We start from the raw sequence: 17623 nt of genomic DNA, 5'->3' as shown, positions 1-17623 counted from the left end.
TCCCACTAACTAATTAATTCATCTACTCACTCACCCACCCCTCACTCACCTAACCATTCACTGCTTCAAGCTCCCATACTCACCAAATCACCCACCGACTAAATCACCCACAAATATCCACTCACTCACCACCCACTCACCCACTACTCACACAACCACTCACCAACTCATTCACTTGCTCACCCACGCATTCACTCACCCCACTCACTCACCAACCATCCACTCACTCACCCACTCACTCACCCACTCACTGAACCACCCCTTCACTTACCCACCCCCTCCATACTTAACCGCAATAACTCACCCACTCAACCTCTCACATCCATCCACTCACTCACCAACCCAACCTTCCACGGTCATCCAATCTCGTACCCACTAACTCAATCACTCACCAACGCACTCACCGTCTCACTCATCCATTCCCTCATCCATCCACTCACTCACCCATTCACCAAATCAATCACGCACAAATTAACTCACCAATTCAACCAGCCACTGAGCTACTCACCCACGAGCCACGTAACCACTCACCCACCCTCCCTCCCACTAAATCTCTAACCCACCCACTCACACATCAACTAACCCACCCATCATCACCTCACTAACCCACCCATCATCTCACCCACTCACCCAGCCACCCACTCAATCTCGTACCCACCAATTCAATCACTCACCCCCCATCCAAGCATTCAATCACCCATTCACTCACCATTTAAATCTCCCACTCATCCAATTACCCTCCCACTCATCCAATCACCCACCCACTCATCCAATCACCCACCCACTAACTCAAACATAAACATCTATTCACTCACCCAATCCTCCGCTCACCTACTCAATCACATAACCACCAACTCAATATCTAACTCAAACACTCACCAACGAACTCTCAACCTCCCACACTCATGCACTCACCCACCTAACCAGTAACTCAACCACACAAATCCACCAATTCACCCCTTTGCTCAGCCAATCAATCACACAACCACCCACTTAATCTATAACCCATCCACTCACTCAACGACCCATCTTCTCACCCACTCAGACAACCACCCACTCAACCACACACTAACTGATCAATCCACTCATTCACCCACCCACCAACTCACCCAACCCCTCACTCACGCAACCCCTCACCTCCACCCACCCAACCTCCCACTCTCACCCTACTACTCAATCACCCACTCAATTTACAAACTCAATCACCGACTCCATCACCCATCCACCCATACTGACCCACCCCCTAACTCACCCGCACACCCACTCAGCCACCCAATAATTCACCCACTCACTCACCCCAATTATCCAACAACCTACCCACTCAACTCACCCACCCCTTCACTCATTCACACACCCACTTAACTTCCCACGCTCACCCACCCATACAACCATTAAATTACACATCCACTCACCCCCTCAACCTCCCACAATCATCCACTCACCCACCAACTCATCCACACACACACTCACTAAACCACAAACACTCATTCACCTACCCCTCCGTTCAGCCATTCAATCACACGATGATTGATTAAATCACTAACCCACCCACTCGCTCCCCCACTCACTCCCCCACCCACTTATGCACTCCCCAACCCACTCACGCACTCCCCAACCCACTCATCCTCTCACTTACCCACCCATGCACGCACTCACTGACTCACCGAGCCATTTACACAATTAACAATGCACTTACCAAATCACCCATGCATCCACTCACCCACTCAAACTCCCCCACCCACTCACCATCCGTCTCACTCACCCACTCGACCCCCCTCACTCACCCACTCGACCTCCCACACTCACCCACCTACTCACCAACCCACTCTCTCATCCACCCATTCATTCACACCCTCAACCTCCCACATTCGCCCACTCGGCCACCTACCAACTAACTCAACCACATACACCCGCTCACTCAACATTACCCACTCACCCTCTACCCACGCAATCAATCAATGCCTCCTTCACTCACCCAACCTGTCGCTCACCCAACCCCTCAGCCACCTACCTCCGTCTCAAGCCTCGTGCAGTCCAAGCTCCAGGAGGGCCTCCTCCTCCTCGAACCCGCCGAGGTTGGGTCCCGTGTACGTGCCCTCGTGGCCCCGCACGCTCACGCGCACACGGGGTCGCGCGTTTGTTCTCGCCACGCGAACCTCGGCCGTTACCTCCCACCCGAGTCCCCGCCCACTGGGGCCCCATTAGGGTCCCCGTCGGGGGGAACAATGAGGTGTCCATCCGCTGTGTCTCCTCCCCTCTCGACCCCTCTAGGACCCCCTGCGCCGCTCACGATATCCCCCCAGGAGGACCCTGTCCCTCCTGATTCCATCTCGCGGGGTCGCCTCTCCGCACTCCCGCGCTTCAGCAGGCTCAGTGCTTGCACCACCATGCGGCGATCCTCTAAACCTGCGGAGGTGGACGAGGGTGGGGGGGATCATCATCGTCAGCAGCAAATGCAGCATCATTATTATTATAAGCAGCTACAGCAAGTCGCAGCATCATAATCATCATCTGAATTACCACCACCAGCAGGAGCACTATCATCACCATCTTCAACTTGCCAAGCCATCATCATTACATCATCACCAGATTAATAGATCTCTACCATCACCATGCGTAAAGACATTAGCATTATATTCACTATCTCCTGCATATGCTAATCTCAACATAATTATCGTTAACATTATAACCAACATCATATCGATCAACGCACCGGTGTAAATTGTTCTAGTTGTATTCAATACAAATCAGTTAATATTTGCATCACTCGAACGTGCCACACCACTGCTCCACTCCCCACTGCCCTTCTCCATCCTCCCCCTTGCTCCTTGGCCCCTTACCATCTGCCAACTGCCCCCTTGCTGCCCGGGCTCGTGGGTACCCTCAGAGGATTTGTATTCAGCTGTAATATCGAGGCTAGAATACATTTCCGCGTGATAAGCCACTTCGTTGAGTTATCATTTGTGATAGCCAGGTCGCTTCAGAGAAACATCTATGTAGCTCAGTGAGCTTTACCGGGTAAAATACAAAATTGTTTAGTTTTTTTGTCTGATGGTAAGGTACCACACAAACCACCACCATCATGACTGCTGTCAGGCTCCGTAGAGCAGGGTGCGTGTTTGTTGTCATCGTCTACAAGAGCTACACGTGGCAAACCGGGGGTGCTGTCGCATGGCTCGGCGATTGCGCATTTGCAGAATTAATCTGGCAAGGGTCACATGATCAGAAAAGGGGCAGTCCAGCAACATAAACCCTTGCACTGTGCCGCTCCCCACACCTGCAACCAACCAGCGTGGTGAAGTATGGTCAAATACACCGCAACGATCCGCTAGGTTGTGGCGGTCCCCATACAGCAGCGGAATCGTGAAAGGGCCATAGCGTGGTCGCACATCCATCGTCCCACGTGATACCACCTGCGGGGCACGCCTCGCAACGCTCAGGTGAGCGTTACCTGCACTCGCTTCCTGCCGGATAGCTTCAACCACCTGCCAGCCATCGTATCCCGAGGGGAGGTCGGGTCGCTTCATTTGCTCGTCGCTCCACAATTGGAAGTTCCTGGCAAAGGTGCGCGAGGTGGATGAGCTGGAGTCCTGTCTGTGAGCGTGTGGGTTTAGCACGCTGCGCTACAATGAATCCGGCAACCCGAGCTCGATTCCCGCTTACAGCCACCATCACCAGTACGTCCTGGATCTCGAGAGGTCGGTTCAGCCTTAAATTAGTATCTGGTACGATGTGTACACATCGCAACTCGGGAGAAAAAGGCAGCTGAGGGTGGTCCCGGCCACCCACACAGAACATTTGTGAAACCCAGAGATTATGCGTGAAACACGTGCAGATCATTAGAAAAACAGGCAAATATCTTGTGTGATATCAAATATGGATCATGCGTAAAACACATACCGATCATACGCAAGAAACACACACTCAGGCAATGTATGAAAACACACTCATATGCTGCTGTAGGATACGTTGGTTCAGCAGATGTACAGGGTGATGGATTACAATGTTAAGTTTTTTTTTAAATGGCGATGAAGAATATTGTCCATTCATTTGCAGTCCAGCCGTACACTCATTTATTCACGTGCTATCTTTTCGTCTATGCATCGGTCAAACCGCAAGTCAATTATGCAAGAGGACTCAGTCCCCCCCTGCCCCGCCCCCCTCTGCAAGTAGTAGCAGCTCCCTGCACCACCCAGCTAACCCCACACTGCATGCCGCGTTCTGCGCGATGCCTCAAGTTCAAGGTCGTGTGGGTGACACATTACCGTGGTGATTATTTGAAATGTAACTTTTTATTTTACCAGGTAAGTGAGCCATATAGCTCTTTTTAAGAAGCGATCTGGTCACAAATGTTAGTTTTAACGGAGTGGCTCATCTTGTGGAAATTTATAGCAGTAAAATACTCTAAACCAGGGGTCTCAACTCGCGGCCCGCAGGCCAATTGTGGCCCGCGGAACGATATTTTGTGGCCCACTATTTGACATCAATTTTTTTTTTAATTATTATATTTTTTTACCATAGCTCAGGCTCGTGACAGCTTCCGGTGTTTGTTGACAAGTTAGCCAACGCGAATTAGCAACGTTAGTCACTTGGTTGAAACGTGATTCCGGAGTGACACCAAGTGGAAGGAAAATATATCCTGTCACCCAGTGCAAGGTACAGAGGACTTAGGAAGTGGGCGGACTCAACAAGTGTAATCAGTGACCTAATAAAGACAACAGAGTGTTGCAATAGGAAAGGGAAAATAATTACATGGATAGCAAATAGCATGAGATGGGTGGCAAGAACAAAAGCCAAATGTTGGTTAGAACCTGAATATTATAAAGAAGTTATAGATTATTATTACAAGAGAAACAAAGAAAAGGAAAAAGGACAGATATGTGCAATCGCAAAAGAAAATAATTTACCAAGAACAATTTAATCAAAAAGAGCAAGAAATTAAAAGATATAAAACATGAGACAATGCACTTGATGTTAAGAATTAAGACAGGTGGAGTAACATGGACACCAGAGTTAGCTCAATGGCATCCAGAGAGATTCGTTAGAGCAGAAAGATATGTAGGATGTGAACAAAAAGAAAATCTAGATCACTTTATTTATGAATGTGAAAGGTATAAACACCTGAGAGAGAACACGATTGATGAATTAAATAATGATAAGAAAAACGAAGTGCTCAAAAAAGCATGAACAATGATAAAGTTTTCAAATACCTCTCAGAATATATAGAAAGGGCATACTAAATAAGATCCCAAATACTCAGGTATTGGGATAAAAACATGTAAATATATCACCCCCACCTTCCCTGAGCTTTCCAGGATGTTCAAGCGGACCATGTTCCTTTTTGGGAGCATATATCTGTGTGAAAAAGCTCTTTTGCACCATGAACTTTAATAAGTCAAAGTACAGGTCCAAACTTACTGATGAGCATTTCAAGCCATACTGAGGGTCTCAATTGCTTCCTCCCTCAAGCCAAATGTGGCTCAGCTGTGTAAGAAGAGGAAGCGCTGCCAGGTCTCTGGAAGCATGGAGTAGGTAAGAGAAGCCTATGTTCTGAAGAAACGTTCATGTTCTGAACTGTTATTAATAAAGATTGAGAAGATTGGATTACTTGCACTTTTTTTGTAATACTTGATGCGGCCCAGCCTCACCCAGACTCTACCTCCAGCGGCCCCCAGGTAAGTTGAGTTTGAGACTCCTGCTCTGAACGCATGTTTCTAAATATGGAGGGAAAAACTGGAAGACCTGGAGAACAATCCACGCGACCACGGGAGAGAGAGAGACATGCAAACTCCAAATATACAGGCGTCAGGGTCCGGATCGAACTCACGACCAATTGCATACCAGGTCAAGGAGTTAACATCCCACCAGCGCGGCACCCTTATGTACCAGGTTACACAGTCACGGACTCAAATGAAGACACAGTCCCTTCATTTAACAGTCTGTTCGATAAATAAGTTCTGTTAGCGAGCACCTATTAAGGCTAGCATGCCACACGAGGGGGTGGGTGGTCAGTTTTACCCAGGATAGCCCTACTGGCTCTTTTCAGGAGGGTTCTACCACATTTCCCAGCAATGATTACTAGGCACAGTATATTCCAACTGGGTAATTTGCGGGCAATTGTATTTAATTCGGTTAATCTGGTCCATGACGCTGGGATCTTCAACGTCCACTGAAGCAGACGGCACATGGTGTCTTTGCGGTGAACACGCCTGTAGCATTAAACAGGGCGGCCGCTGGATTCAAACCGCGAACATCTACGACAAGCGGCACACGTACAACTGCTACAGACACACGCCGAGTGTGTAATCACTCAATATGTGAGTGATTACACGCAACATTGTTGTGTGATTAAACACAACGTTGTTGTGTGTGTAATCACACACAAAAATATTGATGAGACGCAACGACGTTGTGTTGAGTGTAATCACAAACAACAACGTTGTGTTGAGTGTAATCACTTACAACAACAACGTTGTGTTGAGTGTAATCACAGGCAACAATGTTGATGACACACAGCGTCCAACAGAGGGCGTCGTAGTCGTGCCATGGGGAGGTGGCGAGTGATGAACGCCACTGCGGCGCCGCAAAGAGATCAGAGCCGTGATATTTATTTATTTGTACACTGGAGGAGGAATCCGATGAGCTACGAAGTTCTTTATCACAAACGTCCAGCGTCTTGGCCGTCACGACAGAACGAGGCCGATAAACGTGGAGGTATAAATGAGGGTGATGCTAAGTCGGTGTGACGTGCCCTAAGTGAGGTTGCCATGGGCGTGTGTGTTGGCCGTGTCAGGAGCGGGTGAGGAGGACGAGGCAAGGGGTGAGGAGGACGAGGTGAAGGGTAAGAAGAACGAGGTCAGGAGGTGAGGGGTGAGGACGAGATGAGGTGTGAGGAGGACGAGATGAGGTGTGAGGAGGACGAGGAGAGGGGTGAGGAGAACGAGTGAAGAGAACGAGGGGTGAGGAGGACGAGGGGTGAGGAGGACGAGGGGTGAGGAGGACGAGGGGTGAGGAGGACGAGGGGTGAGGAGGACGAGGGGTGAGGAGGACGAGGGGTGAGGAGGATGAGGGGTGAGAAGGACGAGTCGAGGGGTGAGGAGGACGAGGTGAGGGGTGAGGAAGACGAGCTGAGGGGTGAGGAGGACGAGGGGTGAGGAGGACGAGCTGAGGGGTAAAGCGGATGAGCTGAGGGGTGAGGAAGACGAGGTGATGGGTGAGGATGAGGTGAGGGGTGTGGACGAGGTGAAAGGTCAAGCGGACGACGTGATGGGTGAGGACGAGGTGAGGAAGACGAGCTGAGGGATGAGAAGGACGAGGTGAGGGGTGAGGAGGACAAGGCGACCCGAGCTCGATTCCCGCTTACAGCCACCATCACCAGTACGTCCTGGATCTCGAGAGGTCGGTTCAGCCTTAAATTAGTATCTGGTACGATGTGTACACATCGCAACTCGGGAGAAAAAGGCAGCTGAGGGTGGTCCCGGCCACCCACACAGAACATTTGTGAAACCCAGAGATTATGCGTGAAAAACGTGCAGATCATTAGAAAAACAGGCAAATATCTTGCGTGATATCAAATATGGATCATGCGTAAAACACATACCGATCATACGCAAGAAACACACACTCAGGCAATGTATGAAAACACTCATATGCTGCTGTAGGATACGTTGGTTCAGCAGATGTACAGGGTGATGGATTACAATGTTAAGTTTTTTTAAAATGGCGATGAAGAATATTGTCCCTTCATTTGCAGTCCAGCCGTACACTCATTCATTCACGTGCTATCTTTTCGTCTATGCATCGGTCAATCCGCAAGTCAATTATGCAAGAGGACTCAGTCCCCCCCTGCCCCGCCCCCCTCTGCAAGTAGTAGCAGCTCCCTGCACCACCCAGCTAACCCCACACTGCATGCCGCGTTCTGCGCGATGCCTCAAGTTCAAGGTCGTGTGGGTGACACATTACCGTGGTGATTATTTGAAATGTAACTTTTTATTTTACCAGGTAAGTGAGCCATATAGCTCTTTTTAAGAAGCGATCTGGTCACAAATGTTAGTTTTAACGGAGTGGCTCATCTTGTGGAAATTTATAGCAGTAAAATACTCTAAACCAGGGGTCTCAACTCGCGGCCCGCAGGCCAATTGTGGCCCGCGGAACGATATTTTGTGGCCAACTATTTGACATCAATTTTTTTTAATTATTATATTTTTTTACCATAGCTCAGGCTCGTGACAGCTTCCGGTGTTTGTTGACAAGTTAGCCAACGCGAATTAGCAACGTTAGTCACTTGGTTGAAACGTGATTCCGGAGTGACACCAAGTGGAAGGAAAATATATCCTGTCACCCAGTGCAAGGTACAGAGGACTTAGGAAGTGGGCGGACTCAACAAGTGTAATCAGTGACCTAATAAAGACAACAGAGTGTTGCAATAGGAAAGGGAAAATAATTACATGGATAGCAAATAGCATGAGATGGGTGGCAAGAACAAAAGCCAAATGTTGGTTAGAACCTGAATATTATAAAGAAGTTATAGATTATTATTACAAGAGAAACAAAGAAAAGGAAAAAGGACAGATATTTGCAATCGCAAAAGAAAATCATTTACCAAGAACAATTTAATCAAAAAGAGCAAGAAATTAAAAGATATAAAACATGAGACAATGCACTTGATGTTAAGAATTAAGACAGGTGGAGTAACATGGACACCAGAGTTAGCTCAATGGCATCCAGAGAGATTCGGTAGAGCAGAAGGATATGTAGGATGTAAACAAAAAGAAAAAAATCTAGATCACTTTATTTATGAATGTGAAAGGTATAAACACCTGAGAGAGAACACGATTGATGAATTAAATAATGATAAGAAAAACGAAGTGCTCAAAAAAAGCATGAACAATGATAAAGTTTTCAAATACCTCTCAGAATATATAGAAAGGGCATACTAAATAAGATCCCAAATACTCAGGTATTGGGATAAAAACATGTAAATATATCACCCCCACCTTCCCTGAGCTTTCCAGGATGTTCAAGCGGACCATGTGCCTTTTTGGGAGCACATATCTGTGTGAAAAGCTCTTTTGCACCATGAACTTTAATAAGTCAAAGTACAGGTCCAAACTTACTGATGAGCATTTCAAGCCATACTGAGGGTCTCAATTGCTTCCTCCCTCAAGCCAAATGTGGCTCAGCTGTGTAAGAAGAGGAAGCGCTGCCAGGTCTCTGGAAGCATGGAGTAGGTAAGAGAAGCCTATGTTCTGAAGAACCGTTCATGTTCTGAACTGTTATTAATAAAGATTGAGAAGATTGGATCAGTTGCACTTTTTTTTGGAATACTTGATGCGGCCCAGCCTCACAAAGACTCTACCTCCAGCGGCCCCCAGGTAAGTTGAGTTTGAGACTCCTGCTCTGAACGCATGTTTCTAAATATGGAGGGAAAAACTGGAAGACCTGGAGAACAATCCACGCGACCACGGGAGAGAGAGAGAGACATGCAAACTCCAAATATACAGGCGTCAGGGTCCGGATCGAACACACGACCTCTTGCATACCAGGTGAAGGAGTTAACTTCCCACCACCGCGGCACCCTTATGTACCAGGTTACACAGTCACGGACTCAAATGAAGACACAGTCCCTTCATTTAACAGTCTGTTCGATAAATAAGTTCTGTTAGCGAGCACCTATTAAGGCTAGCATGCCACACGAGGGGGTGGGTGGTCAGTTTTACCCAGGAGAGCCCTACTGGCTCTTTTCAGGAGGGTTCTACCACATTTCCCAGCAATGATTACTAGGCACAGTATATTCCAACTGGGTAATTTGCGGGCAATTGTATTTAATTCGGTTAATCTGGTCCATGACGCTGGGATCTTCAACGTCCACTGAAGCAGACGGCACATGGTGTCTTTGCTGTGAACACGCCTGTAGCATTAAACAGGGCGGCCTCTGGATTCAAACCGCGAACATCTACGACAAGCGGCACACGTACAACTGCTACAGACACACGCCGAGTGTGTAATCACTCAATATGTGAGTGATTACACGCAACATCGTTGCGTGATTAAACACAACGTTGTTGTGTGTGTAATCACACACAAAAATATTGATGAGACGCAACGACGTTGTGTTGAGTGTAATCACAAACAACAACGTTGTGTTGAGTGTAATCACTCAAAACGACATTGTGTTGAGTGTAATCACTCACAACGACGTTGTGTTGAGTGTAATTACACACCACGACGTTGTGTGTAATTACACACAACGTCGTTGTGTTTAGTGTAATCACTAACAACGACGTTGTGTTTAGTGTAATCACTAACAACGACGTTGTGTTTAGTGTAATCACTAACAACGACGTTGTGTTTAGTGTAATCACTAACAACGACGTTGTGTTGAGTGTAATCACTTACAACAACGTTGTGTTGAGTGTAATCACAGGCAACAATGTTGATGACACACAGCGTCCAACAGAGGGCGTCGTAGTCGTGCCATGGGGAGGCGGCGAGTGATGAACGCCACTGCGGCGCCGCAAAGAGATCAGAGCCGTGATATTTATTTATTTGTACACTGGAGGAGGAATCCGATGAGCTACGAAGTTCTTTATCACAAACGTCCAGCGTCTTGGCCGTCACGATAGAACGAGGCCGATAAACGTGGAGGTATAAATGAGGGTGATGCTAAGTCGGTGTGCCGTGCCCTAAGTGAGGTTGCCATGGGCGTGTGTGTTGGCCGTGTCAGGAGCGGGTGAGGAGGACGAGGCAAGGGGTGAGGAGGACGAGGTGAAGGGTAAGAAGAACGAGGTCAGGAGGTGAGGTGTGAGGAGGACGAGATGAGGTGTGAGGAGGACGAGGAGAGGGGTGAGGAGAACGAGGAATGAAGAGAACGAGGGGTGAGGAGGACGAGGGGTGAGGAGGACGAGGGGTGCCGAAGACGAGGGGTGAGGAGGACGAGGGGTGAGGAGAGCGAGGGGTGAGGAAGACGAGGGGTGAGGAAGACGAGGGGTGAGGAGGACGAGGGGTGAGGAGGACGAGGGGTGAGGAGAGTGAGGGGTGAGGAGGACGAGGGGTGAGGAGGACGAGAGTGAGGAGGACGAGGGGTGAGGAGAGTGAGGGGTGAGGAGTAAGAAGAACGAGCTGTGGGGGTGAGGACGAGGTGAGGGGTGAGAACGAGGTGAGGGTTGAGGACAAGTGAGGTGGACGAGGTGAGGGGTGAGAATGAGGTGAGGGGTCAAGAGGACGAGGTGAGGGGTCAAGCGGACGACGTGAGGGGTAAGGAGGACGAGGTGAGGGGTGAGGAGAATGAGGAGCAGGGTGCGGTGGACGAGCGAGGGGTGAGGAGGACGAGGGGCGAGGAGGACGGGGGGTGAGAAGTAAGAAGAACGAGGTGTGGGGTGAGGAGGACGAGGTGAGGGCTGAGGAGAGCGAGGCGTGAGAGCGAGGGGTGAGGAGAGCGAGGGGTGAGGACAGCGAGGGGTGAGGAGGACGAGGGGTGAGGAGGACGAGGGGTGAGGAGAGCGAGGGGTGAGGAGGACGAGTCGAGGGGTGAGGACGGGGGGTGAGAAGAAAAACGAGGTGTGGGGGTGAGGACGAGGGGTGAGGAGAGCGAGGGGTGAGGAGAGCGAGGGGTGAGGACAGCGAGGGGTGAGGAGGACGAGGGGTGAGGAGGTGAGGAGCAGGGTGCGGTGGACGAGCGAGGGGTGAGGACGGGGGGTGAGAAGAAAAACGAGGTGTGGGGGTGAGGACGAGGGATGAGGAGAGCGAGGGGTGAGGAGAGCGAGGGGTGAGGAGAGCGAGGGGTGAGGAGGACGAGGGGTGAGGAGGACGAGGGGTGAGGAGGACGAGGGGTGAGGAGGACGAGTCGAGGGGTGAGGAGGAAGAGGTAAGGGGTAAGAAGAACGCGGTGTGGGTGAGAAGGACGGGGTGAGGTGGGCGAGGCGTGAGGATGACGAGGCGCGGGGTGCGGTGGACGAGGTGAGGTGAGGGGTGAGGAAGACGAGCCGAGGGGTGAGGAGAACGAGGGGTGAGTAGAACGAGCGGTGAGGAGGACAATGTGTGAGGAGGACGAGGGGTGAGGAGGGTGAGGTGAGGGGTGAGTAGGACGAGTCGAGTGGTGAGGAGGACAAGATGAGGGGTAAGAAGAACGAGGTGTGGGGTGAGGAGGACGAGGCAAATGGTGAGAACAGCAAGGGGAGGGGAGGACGAGGAGTGAGGACGAGCTAAGGGTGAGGAGGACGAGGCGAGGGAGAGGTGAGGGGTGAGAAGGACGAGGTGAGCGGTGAGGACGACGACGGGTGAGGAGGACGAGCTGAGGTGAGAGGACGAGTCGAGGGGTGAGGAGGACGAGGTAAAAGGTGAGGCGGACGAGGGGTGAGGAGAGCGATGGGTGAGGAAGATGAGGCGAGGGGTGAGGAGGACGAGGGGTGAGGAGGACGAGGTGAGGGGTGAGGAAGACGAGCTGAGGGGTGAGGAGGACGAGGGGTGAGGAGGACGAGCTGAGGGGTAAAGCGGATGAGGTGAGGGGTGAGGAAGACGAGGTGATGGGTGAGGATGAGGTGAGGGGTGTGGACGAGGTGAAAGGTCAAGCGGACGACCTGAGGGGTGAGGACGAGGTGAGGAAGACGAGCTGAGGGGTGAGGAGGACGAGGTGAGGAGGACGAGGGGTGAAGAGGACGAGCTGAGGAGGACGAGGTGACGGGTGAGGAGGACGAGGTGAGGGTGAGGAGGACGAAGTGAGGGGTGAGGAGGATGAAGTGAGGGGTGAGTACGAGGCGAGGGGTGAGGAGAACGAGGGGTGAGGAGGATGAGGCGAGGGGTGAGGTGAAGAGGACGAGCTGAGGAAGACGAGGTGAGGGGTGAAGAGGACGAGGTGAGGGGTGAGGAGGACGAGGTGAGGGGTGAGGAGGACGAAGTGAGGGGTGATGAGAACGAGGGGTGAGGAGAACGAGGGGTGAGGAGGACGAGGCGAGCGGTGAGGAGGAGGCGAGGGGTGAGAACGAGGGTTGAGGAGGACGAGGCGATGGGTGAGGAGGACGAGGTGATGGGCGAGGACGAGGTGAGGAGAGTGAGGTGTTAGAGAAGGACGAGGTGAGGGTGAGGAGGATGAGCTAAGGGGTAAAGATGACGAGGCAAGGGGTGAGGACGAGGCGAGGACGAGGTGAGGGGTGAGGAGGACGAAGTGAGGGCGAGGTGAGGGGTGAGGAATACGAGCTGAGGGATGAGAAGAACGAGGTGAGGGGTGAGGAGGACGAGGTGAGGGGTGAGAACGAGGGGTGAAGGAGAACGGGGTGAGGAGGACGAGGCGAGATGCGAGGACGGGGTGAGGACGAGGTGAAGGGTGAGGAGGAGGTGATGTTTGATTCGTGACAAAACATGTAATAAAGTTATTAATAACAATCTGAATTATAGTCAATTATTCACGTCTACTACAGAGAGTGCAGGTAGCCGTGTGAGGAAGAGGTGAGAACGAGGTGAGGGGTAACGACGAGGTGAGTAGAACGAGAGGCGAGGGGTGAGAACGGGGTGAGGGTTGAGGACGACGGGTGAGGTGGACGAGGTGAGGGGTGAGGATGAGTCGAGAGGTGAGGGGTGAGGATGAGTCGAGGGGTGAGGAGGACGAGGTAAAACGTGAGGCAGACGAGGAGTGAGGAGGACGATGGGTGAGAAAGATGAGGCGAGGGGTGAGGAGGACGAGGGGTGCCGAAGACGAGGGGTGAGGAAGACGAGGGGTGAGGAAGACGAGGGGTGAGGAGGACGAGGGGTGAGGAGGACGGGAGTGAGGAGGACAAGGGGTGAGAAGAGTGAGGGGTGAGGAGGACGAGAGTGAGGAGGACGAGAGTGAGGAGGACGAGGGCTGAGGAGAGTGAGGGGTGAGGAGTAAGAAGAACGAGCTGTGGGGGTGAGGACGAGGTGAGGGGTGAGAACGAGGTGAGGGTTGAGGACAAGTGAGGTGGACGAGGTGAGGGGTGAGAATGAGGTCAGGGGTGAGAATGAGGTGAGGGGTCAAGAGGACGAGGTGAGGGGTCAAGCGGACGACGTGAGGGGTAAGGAGGACGAGGTGAGGGGTGAGGAGGATGAGGAGCAGGGTGCGGTGGACGAGCGAGGGGTGAGGAGGATGAGAAGTGAGGAGGACGGGGGGTGAGACGTAAGAAGAACGAGGTGTGTGGGTGAGGAGGACGAGGCGAGGGCTGAGGAGAGCGAGGGGTGAGGACGGGGGGTGAGAAGAAAAACGAGGTGAGGACGAGGGTTGAGGAGAGCGAGGGGTGAGGAAGACGAGGGGTGAGGAGAGCGAGGGGTGAGGAGGACGAGGGGTGAGGAGAACGAGGGGTGAGGAGGACGAGAGGTAAGGAGGTGAGGGGTGCGAAGGACGAGTCGAGGGGTGAGGAGGAAGAGGTGAGGGGTAAGAAGAACGCGGTGTGGGTGAGAAAGACGAGGTGAGGGGTGAGGTGGGCGAGGCGTGAGGATGACGAGGCGCGGGGTGCGGTGGACGAGGTGAGGTGAGGGGTGAGGAAGACGAGCTGAGGGGTGAGGAGAACGAGGGGTGAGGAGGGTGAGGTGAGGGGTGAGTAGGACGAGTCGAGTGGTGAGGAGGACAAGATGAGGGGTAAGAAGAACGAGGTGTGGGGTGAGGAGGACGAGGCTAATGGTGAGGACAGCGAGGGGAGGGGAGGACGAGGAGTGAGGACGAGCTAAGGGTGAGGAGGACGAGGCGAGGGAGAGGTGAGGGGTGAGAAGGACGAGGTGAGCGGTGAGGACGACGACGGGTGAGGAGGACGAGCTGAGGTGAGAGGACGAGCTGAGGTGAGAGGACGAGTCGAGGGGTGAGGAGGACGAGGGGTGAGGAGGACGATGGGTGAGGAAGATGAGGCGAGGGGTGAGGAAGATGAGGCGAGGGGTGAGGAGGACGAGGGGTGAGGAGGATGAGGGGTGAGAAGGACGAGTCGAGGGGTGAGGAGGACGAGGTGAGGGGGGAGGAAGACGAAGTGATGGGTGAGGATGAGGTGAGGGGTGTGGACGAGGTGAAAGGTCAAGCGGACGACGTGAGGGTTGAGAGGACGAGCTGAGGAGGACGAGGTGAGGGGTGAGGAGGACGAGGTGAGGAGGATGAGCTGAGGGGTAAAGATGACGAGGCAAGGGGTGAGGAGGACGAGGCGAGGACGAGGTGAGGGGTGAGGAGGACGAAGTGAGGGGTGAGGAGAACGAGGGGTGAGAACGAGGGTTGAGGAGAACGAGGCGATGGGTGAGGAGGACGAGGTGATGGGTGAGGACGAGGTGAGGAGAGCGAGGGGTTAGAGAAGGACGAGGTGAGGGTGAGGAGGATGAGCTAAGGGGTAAAGATGACGAGGCAAGGGGTGAGGACGAGGCGAGGACGAGGTGAGGGGTGAGGAGGACGAAGTGAGGGCGAGGTGAGGGGTGAGGAATACGAGCTGAGGGATGAGAAGGACGAGGTGAAGGGTGAGGAGGACGAGGCGAGGGGTGAGAACGAGGGGTGAAGGTGAACGGGGTGAGGAGGACGAGGCGAGATGCGAGGACGGGGTGAGGACGAGGTGAAGGGTGAGGAGGAGGTGATGTTTGATTCGTGACAAAACATGTAATAAAGTTATTAATAACAATCTGAATTATAGTCAATTATTCACGTCTACTACATAGAGTGCAGGTAGCCGTGTGAGGATGAGATGAGAACGAGGTGAGGGGTAAGGACGAGGTGGGTAGAACGAGAGGCGAGGGGTGAGAACGAGGTGAGGGTTGAGGACGACGGGTGAGGTGGACGAGGTGAGGGGTGAGGATGAGGCGAGGGGTGAGGATGAGGCGAGCGGTGAGGACGAGGTGAGTAGAACGGGGGTGAGGACGAGGCGAGGGGTGAGGAGAACGAGGTGAGAAGATGAGGGGTGAGGAGGGCGAGGGGTGAGGAGGGCGAGGGGTGAGGAGGGCGAGGGGTGAGGAGGGTGAGGAGGGCGAGGGGTGAGGAGGGCGAGGGGTGAGGAGGGCGAGGGGTGAGGAGGGCGAGGGGTGAGGAGGGCGAGGGGTGAGGAGGGCGAGGGGTGAGGAGGGCGAGGGGTGAGGAGGGTTAGGGGTGAGGAGGACGAGGTTAGGGGTGAGGAGGACGAGGCTAGGGGTGAGGAGGACGAGGTGAGGTCGGTAAGGGAGGTGTCCGTCTCCGGAGTGTTGCATGATATTTGTTGCTATGCTCGATGTTTGGTTGGTGACATAACATTCAATAAAGTTCTAAATAACATCCTGAAAGATAATAAATTACTCGTGTCTGCTGCATAGAGGCCAGGTACCCGCGTTTGCCTTCTGCGTGTGCGTGTAGATAAATCAGAATCTGTATTTTACATGAGTTTTGACGTTCTCTTTCACACACGTCCAGAAGGGTCGGGTTAGCCAGTTGCATCAACAACAAAATGCAATTAAAGATACTCGAGTAAGGATTGAGAAAATGTAGTCAAGTCACGAATAAATATCATGTAAAATCAAACTGTGCAAGCTCATACCTTCTTGTAGATTTGTCAACATCAAATCCAAGCTTGGGCAAGATGGCAAAACACCAACAGTCAAAGTACCATACCAAGACAGTGGCCTCGATTAAATTGCATTCAAACATTGAACTCTCGACACGTGGGTGAAGAGGTTCCGAGTTTCAAATCGCAGACGCAAAAGCCGCGTCGAGAACTTTGAGCCCTGGCTGATACGGAGGCAGCTTCCTCTGCCCCCATAGGGTGCCTGGGGGCACGTGATCTGGCTCCGCCCATGGTAGGCGGGGCCAAATGCGTCACTTCCTGCGCACTCACCTCCGACCCCAATGGCGTTACGTCACTCCGGCAGGGCGAGCGAGCTGAGCGGCTGCGTTTGTCTCTTGCGCCCCCAACAGGAGCCATGAAGTTCTTCAAGAGACGGCAGCAGATGCAAGCGACGCTGGAGACTCCAAATTCGTCAACAGTGGAGGTGAGTGGCGCCACCTCTTGCGTTGGAGTTATACGAAGTAACAAATAGAGTACTGTGATCACATCGAGAAAAAATATTATTTTTTAAAATATTTAAATTTTACTTTAAATTGAGCGCTTGATGCGTGGGTAACGAGGTTCATAGTTTAAGATCACAGATTGAGAGTTTCATCAAGGATTTTAGTCGGAGAAAGCTTTCTCTGGGCAGTTGGTCCTTGTTTGCGTTGCCAAGGTGATAGCATCTCGTGTCAACTGCCATTTCCCAGCTGGTGTGCCTGGGGGTCACGTGACGTTTGGTGACGCAATAACGCCCGAGCCATTGGCTCCGCCCTTTTTGGGTAAAGACAGTGACGTAATCACTGCCATTGATGACGTCATCACTGTACTCGATGCCTTCACTGAAATTGACGTCTCTGTAATTGATGACGTCATCACTAATCGATGTCATCGCTGTAGTCGATGGCGTAATCGCTGCATCTGATGACGTCATCGCTGCATTTGATTACGTCAGCGCTGCATTTGATTACGTCAGCGCTGCGGGCTCCTTATCGCTGCGTGTTGGCCTGTAATTCGGGCAAAGCCAGCGATCTGAGCACCTGTGTTTCTTTATCTGCGTCGGCAAGAATATACATGATATTCTTCAACAGACCACAGTTGAGAAAGCAACACATGAGACAATGAATGTGTCAACAGTG

At 52.2% G+C, this 17623-nt stretch overlaps 1 long non-coding RNA gene across 1 annotated transcript; it reads right to left on the bottom strand.

The window, feature by feature from the left end:
* Positions 1-1828: 1828 nt before the first annotated feature.
* On the bottom strand, positions 1829-17081 carry LOC142905802 (uncharacterized). The gene is made up of 3 exons (XR_012929811.1): positions 16479-17081; positions 3452-3555; positions 1829-2406 (listed from the first exon to the last, which is right to left on the bottom strand). It is a non-coding gene; the product is annotated as an uncharacterized LOC142905802 (long non-coding RNA).
* Positions 17082-17623: the final 542 nt, after the last annotated feature.

This window comes from Petromyzon marinus, chromosome 59 (assembly GCF_048934315.1).
Source record: "Petromyzon marinus isolate PM22_M1 ecotype Great Lakes invasive population chromosome 59, UKy_Petmar_22M1.pri1.0, whole genome shotgun sequence".
Taxonomy (NCBI): Eukaryota; Metazoa; Chordata; class Hyperoartia; order Petromyzontiformes; family Petromyzontidae; genus Petromyzon; species Petromyzon marinus.
This window is presented reverse-complemented; position numbering and strand designations above follow the sequence as displayed.